At 36.9% G+C, this 12,575-nt stretch overlaps 2 long non-coding RNA genes across 2 annotated transcripts in view; both read left to right on the forward strand.

Annotated features, from left to right (window-relative positions):
* LOC120878952 overlaps positions 1–12,575 on the forward strand; it is a 68,698-nt gene that overhangs the window by 21,641 nt on the left and 34,482 nt on the right. The window lies entirely within an intron of this gene.
* Positions 1,226–3,243, forward strand: LOC120878953. The gene is made up of 2 exons (XR_005724676.1): positions 1,226–1,498; positions 1,579–3,243. It is a non-coding gene; the product is annotated as an uncharacterized LOC120878953 (long non-coding RNA).

Below are 12,575 nucleotides of genomic sequence, written 5' to 3' on the forward strand. Positions count from 1 at the left end.
TCACCCTGTACTGTAGTTTAATAGTCAGACTTTCAGTTTAGCCAGTAGCTTCACTTCCACTCTCTTTGCACCTGGCAGTTCTAAACCTTATGCCTCTTTGAGTGTCATATACGACATGATATTGTCATAGGGTCTAGAGACAGAGTACAGAGCTCTGCCACTTGTTACCTAGGTAATAGTTGCATGTTATTAAATGTCTCTGTGTTTTAGTTTACTCATATTTAAAATGAAAATATAATGGTATCTACTGCAGCAAGAATAGTTGTATTAAATGAGTTATCATGTGTAAAGTGTTTGGCATGTAGAAAGTGCTGTTTAATTGTTAGCTTTTACCAAATTACTCCACATTTTTTTGCCTCTTCATTTTTAGCAACTACCTCAATCAGTTCAAGATGTTCAGTTAGAAGTACTAATTTTCTGAGATTACATTCTAGCTAGATTTGGCTGTATAATGCAGTTCAGACCAATAAAACGCAAGCAAAAAACTACTGGATGAGGCTTTGAAAGAACCTGCCAAAATGTTTTTGCTCAAAAGCCATAATGTATCTTTCCTTCTTGCCTCACCCCCTAGTTTGTATATGGAATGGGACATGATGCTTATATATACAAGAGCTATCTTGCCATCATAGGAACAAAATCCACACACTTGACAGAAAGAAGAGCCAATGCTTACAACTTCCCTTAGCAGCATGTCAACCTTGAAGTACCATAGAATTCTTACTCTGTGAGGAGGAAAACACCTGTTTTGTTAAGCAGGTGGGGTTTCTATTACATGCAGCTGGAGGCAGTCCTGACTTCTTCCACCCATGGGCTCTTCCAGGTGGGGTGGTATGCTCTTCTAGCCTTTTGAAATCTTGGTTTTAAGGAAGTTATTTTCTTATTCTGCTTTATACTTCAGTAGATGTCCATCCTCTTTTCACATTTTAGATATGGTCTAGTTATCTGCCAATACTTTCATTAACTCCTTTCATCCTCCTTACCTTTAAGGGTTACTCCTTTTCTGCTGCTGCTGCTGCTGCTAAGTCGCCTCAGTCATGTCTGACTCTGTGCGACCCCATAGACGGCAGCCCACCAGGCTCCCCCGTCCCTGGGATTTTCCAGGCAAGAATACTGGAGTGAGTTGCCATTTCCTTCTCCAATGCATGAAAGTGAAAAGTCAAAGTGAAGTTGCTCAGTTGTGTCCAACTCTTTGCGACCCCATGGACTGCAGCCTCCCAGGCTCCCCCATCCATGGGATTTTCCAGGCAAGAGTACCGGAGTGGGGTGCCATCGCCTTCTGCGTTACTCCTTTTCTACCCTTGTATTTTCTGCTCTAGAGGGAAGGAAAATAAAAACAGTAATACCTAACCTGGAGACTGAGAACTTTAATGCTTTTAGAAGCCATGAACAATATAAAAAGTGAAGTATCCAGATATAAGATAAAGGGATTGGTGTAGACTGTGGAGATATAGAAAATGTGTGAATGAATACAAATAAATCAATATTGTATCATTCAAAGGTGGATTCATGTCAATGTATGGCAAAACCAATACAGAATTGTAAAGTAAAATAAAAAATAAATTTAAAAAAAAAACAAAGAATATATACCTGTAGGCCCAATTGTAGGTACAGATGGCAATTCTGTAAACTCTGAATCTGATTTAAAGACATACATAAATGTGAAGGAACTCTCATTATTGAACTGCATGCACATTTTCACTTAAACACCAACATCAATAACAACAAAATAACTATTAAGACCTTTTAAACTTAAAATTGCATTTAACTAAAATACTTCCATTTGTTTTTTTTTTCTAAAGAGTTTTTCCCCTTTTAGAATTTTGGCTGCTACAGAAGATAATGCAGTAACTCTAATATTACACTCAATAGGCAAAACAAACAAACAAAAATCCTCTCTGTGGGGTTGTTACGGCTTTGGAAGAAAACTGACGAGGCAGAAATGTAAGATAACAGAAAGTGCCTTTCCCTCCCCCATCTGTTTTCAGTTTCTTTCTTCTCCTTGGTTTAATATATAGGTTGAGGAGCTAAATTATAGTAATGGCTTTGAGCCTTTTAAAACCCTAACAAAGAAAGAAGTTGTTACTGATGATACCCAGTGTATACACACAAACCACCTGTGTATATCCTGCTTTCCTATAAGACTGCGCCTGAATGGAATCAGCAAGAGACCAGGCCTGTGCTGCTCCCGTTTCCCATAGAGGTGAGTGGACTGCCGTGGTAGTAAGGGCTAGTTGTTGTCATTGGGTTGATCTGTCAGTTCTTTTGTCAAAGTACTGAACATCTACACAGATAAAAGTTTTGCCAGCAAGGAAACTAAGGTTTAGCCTGGGAAGTTGTACTTCATAAGCTCAAACAGTATAACTGGAGAAGCTGGAATTCTATTCATGTGCTGCTTAGTTAGAAAGCTGATGGTTTTTCTTATGTCATTCAAGTTCCCTTAATAGCGGACAGTTAAAAATTCTGGACACTTAAACAAATAGGTGGCAGACTGGACTGATAATCAGAAAACCAGGATTCTTGTTTAGACTCATCAGCTTGGAGACTTTTATTGATCACTTACCCTCAATGTTCACATTAGTAATCATTAAAATTTTTCCATGTTTCAAATTCTAGGCAACTATAATTTAATGTTAAAAGCTGTATATTACACTGAGAATTTCTAAACAGTAGAATCTTATCTAAATATTTGATTTATGTAGTACTTACACACCTAAAGAGACCTTGAAAATTTTGTTTCTAATGTTGACAATTTGTCAAATTTCAAATGTATTTTCCTTATTACCTTTTCATATCTAATATGTTGGGGAACTCAGTACAGGAAGGGCTTCAAACAATCATACCTTTGGAACTAGTTTTATCTAAAAGTCTCAATCCAGATGTCTGAGAAAAGAATACCTGAAATTTTATCATATTTTTGGTATTTGTGGGAAATAGAGTCTTAGTTTAATTTAGTATAGAGAATATGGTACCTTTAGGATTTTTCATAAAATAGATGTTTATTAAAATATTTGGCAGGAGGAAGTTTTGAAATACTTAGGATTACTAGGAAACTTTGTGCATGACTTCAGACTAGGGAGTTTTGTACATATGACTATATAGTTTCATTTACATATTCCTTTAGTAATATAAAATTTGAACTTCAAAAGACTAAAATAGATATTATGAATAATAGTTTGTTTCAACAATGTATATTCTAAAAGTTTTTGACTTAACTGGTAAGTCCTCTTTTCCTGGAAAAAAAAATACCTCCTCTATCACATTGTCATACAACATCCTATTAGTCTATTTTCCCAGGCTGGCAGGAAACTGTCCACTATAGACATCTGGAATGGGGAAATAGTCTCTCTGAGCATCTTTGATTGAAACTTCATGAGACTATCAGGAAATTTAAATAGTTCCTGACTTTTTGTACTAATGAGGTAAAAATCTTTCTTCCTATGATATACAACAAAACCCAGACTTTCATATTTAAGATATCCCAGTGTTTGAATTCACATCTCTCATCAATCAGTAAATAAATTTATATCGCATGTCTGCTATGTATAATACGTAGCCATCCTTCTGAAGACTACCTTTGCTACTTGGAAAACTAGCCAAAATATAGACCTGGTCACAGTCTAGTTTTTTCTGAACATAATGGCTGAAATGCTACAAAAATAGAGTTTCATTGAAATTAAAAGCAAATAACTTTGTGAGGGTCAATCATTTATATTTTAATGTTAATTGTTGCAATCATAAGTTTATATTTTTATAACTAGATGAACTGGAAACACTAGAAGGAGTAAAACTAAGGAAATGAAAATTAACTTTGGATCTTTAACATTAACAAAGTAGTGCTGGTTGGACTACAAAGTAAGATTTGGGCTTACAATTCATTCATTCATTTAGGTAGTCAACCAAATATACTTTCTCAGCGTTTGTAATGTGCCACCCTCTCTTCTAAAGGCTGGATATAGAAAGACAAGTTGCATCCAGAAACAGGATATTTATTAACTGTGTTCTGGGAAAGAGATGTGATCTTAAGATGAGAAGAAGAGAAAGCTGAACAAACGGGAGCCTCTGTTAAATGTTGACTACTCACATATTTGGCCCCAGGCCAGCCCTGCTTTCCTTCAGGATGACACTTTAGCAAGAATAAACAAAAGCAAGTGTGTAGATTAGAACAAAAACAAACAAACAAACCCATATCTTTCAACTTTTTACCGACAACTATTATTTTTGTATGTGAGTACTTCTATAGTTTCAATAAAACAATCTGATTGCAATAACAGTTTATTTGGCAATCTCTCTGGCTTAAAAGATGCATTAATTTTTCTTTAGTGTAGCTACTGGCTTATGGATTACCACATTGTAAATGATATGGAAGGTTCACCTTACTCGAGTAAACAACAATATAAAATATCAACAAACATAGAAAATGATAAATATATTGATTTTAATTAAGTGAATTCCTCAGTGATTTTTGCTCAGTCTTATTCTTTTCATATTTGTTTAAGCCTACTAAGGTTTCCTTTTTAACAATGTGACATAATTTTGCAGTAGAAGACTTTAGATGATGCCATAGATTTTACACAGCTATAACATGAAAAGATCTTGCTGGGATAATCCCATGGAAAGAGGAGCCTGGTGGGCTACAGTCCATAGTGTCACTAAGAGTCAGACATGACTGAGCAAGTAACATACACACAATATGAAAAGAAGCCCTCTTTTAAGTCAGCCTTTTAAGAGATGTATTCTGTCCCCCTTGTTTTTCCTTGTTCTGTCATAGTTAATCATTTATTATGATATACAGAAGACAGAGGGTATCTTGACTCTGGGCAATAGGAAGAAACAAAAAGATTTCTTAAGATCACTGCACTACAACAGTTTGCTATACAATAATCTTTACATAATTATGCCCAGTAAAGAGTAAAGAATGCACACTTGATTTCTAACACAAATATCCAGATCTCACTCATGAAGAGACTAAAGAGATTTATTAGCCACCATGTAAATATATAACTTAAGTAAGAAATGCTTCAGTGGAAATATTGCTTATTAACAGATTATTGTGTATTATGGGTTGAATTGTGCCTCCCTCAAACTTCTGCGTTGAAATTCTAACCTCCAGTACTTCAGTATGTGACCTTATTTGGAGGGAGAATCTTTACAGAGGTAATCAAGTTAAAATCAGGTCATTAGTATTGACACTAATCCAGTAAGACTGGTGTCCTTTTAAAAAAGGGAAATTTGGAGATGGATACACACACAGGGAAAACACCATGTGAAGATGAAGGCAGAGATCAGGGTGATGCTTATACAAATCAAATGATGCCATATTCCCAGCAAAATACCAGAAATTAGCAGAAAGGCATGGAACAGGTTCTTCCTCACAACCTTCAGAAGGACCCAGCCCTGCTGACACCTTGATCTTAGATGTCTAGCCATCAGAACTGCGAGACAAATTTTCATTGTTTAAGCTACCCAGTTTATGGAACTTCATTGTGGCAGCTGTAGCAAACTACAAATGATAAAACTCTCATCTAATACTGTCTTCAAAATATTGCCTAAGGCTGTGCTTATTGCTGAAAAATGTTTGTTTGTTTGTTTTTAACACTATGGCTGCTGGTATTATAATTACAATAGTAATAGCTAGGTTTTTTAAAAAACTTTTTTTTTTAGCACTTACCATATCACAAGCTCTATTTGATCACTTCTGATCCAATAAGATGAATGGACAGTGAAAAAAAAGATTTTTTCATGTTAAAAGAGTAATTTTATTACTTTATTAACCACTAATTATTAAGTGTTTTACTAAGCCACAGAAGGTTTGGGGGAGGAATTAAAGGAGCTTATTCACTTACACTAATATGGACATTGTCACCTTGAAGTGAGAGGATGCTCCAACAAGATATGAAAATGTAAAGCCATAGGTTAGATGGGGGCTCTCCAGGTGGCACAGTGGAAAGGACGCCAGTGCATGCCTGACGGTGCAGGAGACATAAGAGATGTGTGTTTGATCCCTGAGTCAGGAAGTTCCCCTGCAGTAGAAAAGAGCAACCTGCTCCAGTATTCTTGCCTGGAAAATCCCATGGACAGACGAACCTGCTAACAGACTGTGGTGTTGCAAAGAGTTGGATATGACTGAGCGTGCACACACACATTAGGGTAGATGGAAGGTGATGTGGAAACTGATACTTAGGGAATACGGCAAAATCTTTGCTTAAAAACCATTGACTACTCTAACTTAGAAGGAAGATCTGTCTGTGAATGATTTCTAATTAGATGTTGAAATGGTTCATAGCCCTAGTGTGTGTTGTCTATTATTAACTGTAGTTCCCCCAAAATTACAAAATGTGATGAGGTCAGACGAAAATAAGCTTGCAAGCAGAAATGAAAGAGAGTTCATAAATCCAAAGTCTTTCAGGGTTGGGAAACCGAACTATTTGTAGAGATTGAATTAAAAAGACTTTGAGTGATAAGATGCAGTTAAAAAAATGTTATCAGTTAAATAGTGTCTCAGAGCATAGATCAAAGTAGGATTTGGCTCAATTGCAGTTGTTCAAAGAGTCCAATGACAACCACCATTAAGTAGAGTGTAAAAAAGGTATGAAGAAGTAGCCATGCAAAATAAATTTGAATATTATTTTTAGGAAATAGCTTTGGATGTGATTACTGACTAACACAAAACTGGCTGGAATACATAGATCAGAAATCTACAAAGTTTTCGAGGGGATTGTATTGTCAAGAAAACCAAAAGTGCACTCTTTAAATAGGTATTTTTAAATTCAGATAATAACATTAATTTTTATACTCCCACATACAGAAAGTAGCCACAGAATGCCTCCTCCAAGGATGACATGCTCTCCAAACTCTTTTTGCGACTAAGATAATGACCAGGAAGAGGCCCCAAGGGTTCATAACCAGAGGCCATGGAGAAAAATGATAATTCTTCCCAGGAAATAGAATCAAGTCCTAGTCCAGCAACTTCTTCTTTACCCCATCCCCATCTCAGGTGTGAGGCTTCCAAAATATCTTTGCAGTGGTATTTCACAATTACTAAAAAACACTGACTATGTGTCCTCTATCTTCCCCTTTCCAATTCAGAATACTTGATGGAGGAGCATTGTACTATTTTCTTTGGGTAGGAGGCAGATGTGAGTTTGTTTGATTTATGAGAGGAAGAATGAAACAGAGTTTGTTGACCAGAATTTGGACTGTGGCTGAGACTGTGTTATGTATTCAACATATTTTCTCTTCCTGGGCACATAGGTTATTTCCCCTTGAAATTAACCTGAAGGCTATGTGACTTGATTTAGGTCAATGGAACATAAACAGAAATAATATAAAATACTTTTAAACCCAGACTGTAAAACAATACTGAACAATATAAACAATTCTTTATTCTTGTATTCCCCTTCAGTATTCACTTTGTACATTTTTTTCAGATGTACGTAAATACAGGAGCATGCTTGGTCACCATTAAAAGGGGAGTGTCAGAAGAGCTGCCTGACTTTCACTGGGCTGTTATTTGAATGAAAAAATAAGAGATCTGAAGTCTTTATTAATCTAGCATAGCCAAGTCTATTCTGCCTGAAACAGAAATCTTAGGGACACTGCAGCCCATGCCAGACTGATTTCTACTCAATATTTTGCAATCATGGAGAGAGACTATGGCAGTTTAATTCAACATATAGCTAAGCTTTGCACGGTAATTTGAAAATCCAACAAGAGCACCATTTTCCAAATTACCCTGAGTAATAACTGTTCCAGTGTGCAGTTTTTCTGTTCACTGAACCTAACCTTTCTCAAGGAATAGACAGAAAGAATGCTCTAATTTCTATACACAACACTAGTAGATTTTAAAAGATATTTTATAAACAGAAGAGTTCTATATTGCACACCTAGATCCATTTGATGTGTCTCAAGCATCAATCTTTCCAGTTTCCAAGGTTTTCCTCTATATTTCCAGAAATAGGGATCAGTGTCACTGCTTTCTCTTTCTTCCCAGATGGTGGAATGGAGATTGGATACATAATTATAAAACACTGTATATAGCTAAAGGAAGCCATTAACTCTTTCTCCTCTTTGATGGCCCCTATTCCTTACTCTCTTGGCTTACTCTTCCATTTTCTGTAACACATGAAAGGAAAAAAAGGAACTAAAAGTAATGCCAAAGTCAGAGCTGGTGACAAGTCTAGCATTTGGCAAATGGTTCACTCCACAATTATCCTTTCCTCCAGTGGCTCCAGACCAGAGACATCATTTGGTCATTCTTCTTCTGGAATCTTTGCCTTTATTTCTCAGAAATGATTCATGAAACTCTGTATATGATGAAATGGAAGCCTTTTTCATATGCAATACCATTTTTCTCATTTGTCATTTTCTTTTTCAACTCTTCTTATGATTTTGGAATTTCTTTGTGTTTTTGTATGAAAAGTCTTATCTACTCCAAGATTATAAAAACATCCACCTATTTCCACATAATTCATTTTACTTCTTAAATTTTTATAAATTTAAATCTTTGATCCATCTGGACTTAATTTTAGGATAAAACATCAGATAGAATTCGACTTTTTCCAAATGGTTAAATTAAAAGACGCTTATTCCTTGGAAGGAAAGTTATGACCAACCTAGATAGCATATTGAAAAGCAGAGACATTACTTTGCCAACAAAGGTCCATCTAGTCAAGGCTATGGTTTTTCCAGTAGTCATGTATGGGTATGAGAGTTGGATGATGAAGAAAGCTGAGCACCAAAGAATTGATGCTTTTGAACTATGGTGTTGGAGAAGACTCTTGAGAGTCCCTTGGACTGCAAGGAGATCCAACCAGTCCATCCTAAAGGAGATCAGTCCTGGATTTCTTTGGAAGGAATGATACTAAAGCTGAAACTCCAGTACTTTGGCCACCTCATGCAAAGAGTTGACTCATTGGAAAAGACACTGATGCTGGGAGGGATTGGGGGCAGGAGGAAAAGGGGATGACAGAGGATGAGATGGCTGGATGGCATTACCAACTTGATGGACGTGAGTTTGAGTGAACTCCGGGAGTTGGTGATGGACAGGGAGGCCTGGTGTGCTGCAATTCATGGGGACACAGAGTCGGACACGACTGAGCAACTGAACTGAATTGAAGTGGTAGTTCTGACACTGTATTTTGAATAATATAGTTTTACCTCTTTCTCCTTCATTTTAATATTTCTATGTTAAATCCTCATTTGTACTTCTTCCTATATCTAGAGTCTCTGTACTTTTTATCCTTCTCTATGTAAAAATATATTTTCACGTAGAATGCATTTTCCCTGGTTTTCCTTACTGATTTAATTTTCTTTATTTTGCTGGTGTTTCTTCATGTCCCTTAGGTGTTGGTGTCCCAGTATCTTGTCCTTGGTGGACTTGCCTTCTCATTTTTTATGTTCCTCTAAGATGTTCTCATCTACTTACATGCTTTCTAATAATATTCATTTGGAAAGGACTCCAAAATTATGTATCCTTGTCTGGGCTCTCTCTAGAATACTAGAACAATCACCTCTTATGTGTGTCTCTCTCTTTATTCTCTGTTTATCTCAAATACAGCATATCTAAAATGGAAGCTCATCATTCCTGTTAACCCCTCCACTCAGCCTAAATCTGTTTCCTTTTGGAATTTCTTAACTCAGTCAAAAGCAGCATTGCCCCTCCTATTGCTCAAAATGGAAAATTCAGATTCATTCATAAATAAAATCTTTTTGAACCTCCCTTTTCATAATTTTCATGTTAACTCTCATGAAAACACATTCTCAAATACACATTCTAGCCACACATTCCAGACTCATCCGTTAATTTGGGACTTGCCTCTTAATTGTTGCTGCTGTTTAGTCTCTAAGTTATGTCTGACTTTTTTGTGACAACATGAACTGTAGCCCACCAGGCTTCTCTGTCCATGGGATTTCCCAGGCAAGAATACTAGTGTAGCTTTCCATTTCCTTCTCTAGGAGATCTTCCTGACCCAGGGATCATACCTGCATCTCCTCTTTCCTACTTAGCCACCAGGGAAGCCCCACCTCTTATTTAGACTATGACAAAAGCCTCTGTACTACATTCTCTATCTTCAATATCTTCATTTTTACTCATTCATCCTTTAGACAGTTTTCAGAGACATAAACACAGATCTGATCATGGTACCTCCTATATTTCCACCAACTTCCTTCAGATTTTATCATCTTCTTTAATGTATCTTTAGCTTAACTGTTTATTCTTGCCTTGCACAATAAACTTTGTGTTACAGTTATTTTGGGCTTCTCACTACACACCAGAAATACTTGTATCCTTTCATACCTCCAAATATTTGCTTTCAGTCCACTTTTCCTTCTTTGTCTTCCTGACATAAACCTGTGCATCCTTCATGACTTATCTAATTGTTAGTTTTATTTGGCTTCCCAGGTATTCCATTTTTTTCCTCATGCACTTTACATAAACTTTCTTTAAATAATAACTTAAATAATAACATATATGGCAAAATATAAAAATTACTTGTTTAGATGATTTTGCTTGAGGAGAGTTCTTATTCATAACATTATCTAACCTGTAACAAAGTTCATGCCATAGAGCAAATGTTCAAAAATTATCTCTAAAATGGTGTTCAAACTGGAAGAAAATCTCTAATAACATCTGACCATTTTTTTCCCACATAACAGCATCAGTCAGTTCAGTCGCTCAGTCTTGTCTGACTCTTTGAGACCCCATTGACTGCAGCACAACAGGCATCCCTGTCCATCACCAACTCCTGGAGTTTAGTCAAACTCATGTCCTTCATGTCAGTGATGCCATCCAACCATCACATCCTCTGTCTTCCCCTTTCGTCCTGCCTTCAATCTTTCCCCACATCAGGGTCTTTTCAAATAAGTCAGTTCATTGCATCAGGTGGCCAAAGCATTCGAGCTTCAGAATCAGTCCTTCCAATGAATATTCAGGACTGATTTCCATTAGGACAGACTGGATGGATCTCCTTGCAGTCCAAAGGACTCTCAAGAGTCTTCTTCATCACCCCAGTTCAAAAGCATCAATTCTTCAGTGCTCAGATTTCTTTATAGTCCAACTCTCATCCATACATGATTATTGGAAAAACCATATCTTTGACTAGACAGACCTTTGTTTGCAAAATAATGTCTCTGCTTTTTAATATGGGTCTAGGTTGGTCATAACTTTTCTTCCAAGGAGCAAGCACCTTTTAACTTCATGGCTGCAGTAACCATCTGCAGTAATTTTGGAGCCCCCCAAAATAGTCTGTCACTATTTCCACTGTTTCCCCATCTATTTGCCATGAAGTGATGAGACTGGATGCCATGATCTTAGTTTTCTGAATATTGAGATTTAAGCCAACTTTTTCACTCTCCTCTTTCACATTCATCAAGCTGTCTTTAGTACTTCTTAGCTTTCTGTCTTAAGGGTGATGTCATCTGTATATCTGAAGTTATTGATATTTCTCCCAGCAATCTTGATTCCAGCTTGTGCTTCATCCAGTCCAGCATTTCTCATGATTTACTCTGCATATAAGTTAAATAAGCAGAATGGCAATATACAGCCTGACATACTCCTTTCCTCATTTGGTACCACTCTGTTGTTCTATGTCCAGTTCTAACTGTTGCTGCCTGACCTGCATATAGATTTCTCAAGAGGCAGGTCAGGTGGTCTGGTATTCCCATCTCTTTCAGAATTTTCCACAGTTTATTGTGATCCACACAGTCAAAGGCTTTGGCATAGTCAATAAAGCAGAAGTAGATGTTTTTCTGAAACTCTCTTGCTTTTTCCATGATCCAGTGGATGTTGGCGATTTGATCTCTGGTTCCTCTGTCTTTTCTAAATCCAGGTTGAATTTCTGGAAGTTCATGGTTCATGTACTGTTGAAACGTGGCTTGGAGAATTCTGAACATTACTTTACTAGCGTGAGATGAGTGCAATTGTGCAGTAGTTTGAGCATTCTTTGGCATTGCCTTTCTTTGGGATTGGAATGAAAACTGACCTTTTCCAGTCCTGCGGCCACTGCTGAGTTTTCCAAATTTGCTGGCATTGAGTGCAGCACTTTCACAGCATCAACTTTTAGGATTTGAAATAACTCAACTGGAATTTCACCACCCCTACTAGCTTTGTTCGTAGTGATGCTTCTTAAGGCCCAGTTGACGTCGCATCCTAGGATGTCTGGCTTTAGGTGAGTGATCACACCATCGTGATTATCTGGGTCATGAAGATCTTTTTGTTAAGTTCTGTGTATTCTTGCCACCTCTTCTTAATATATTCTGCTTCTATTAGGTCCATACTATTTCTGTCTTTTATTGTGCCCTTTTGCATGAAATGTTCCCTTGGTATCTCTTATTGTTTTCCTCTATTTCTTTGCATTGATCACTGAGGAAGGCTCTTATCTCTCCTTGCTTTTCTTTGGAACTCTGCATTCAAATGGGTATATCTTTCCTTTTCTCCTTTGCCTTTCACTTGTCTTCTATTCACAGCTATTTGTAAGGCCTCCTCAGACAGGGCAAAACTCTATTAGCCTTTGCCCTGTTTCATTCTGTATTCCAAGGCCAAATTTGCCTGTTACTCCAGGTATTTCTTGACTTCC

This window comes from Oryx dammah, unplaced genomic scaffold, assembly GCF_014754425.2.
Source record: "Oryx dammah isolate SB20612 unplaced genomic scaffold, SCBI_Odam_1.1 HiC_scaffold_19, whole genome shotgun sequence".
Lineage (NCBI taxonomy): Eukaryota > Metazoa > Chordata > Mammalia > Artiodactyla > Bovidae > Oryx > Oryx dammah.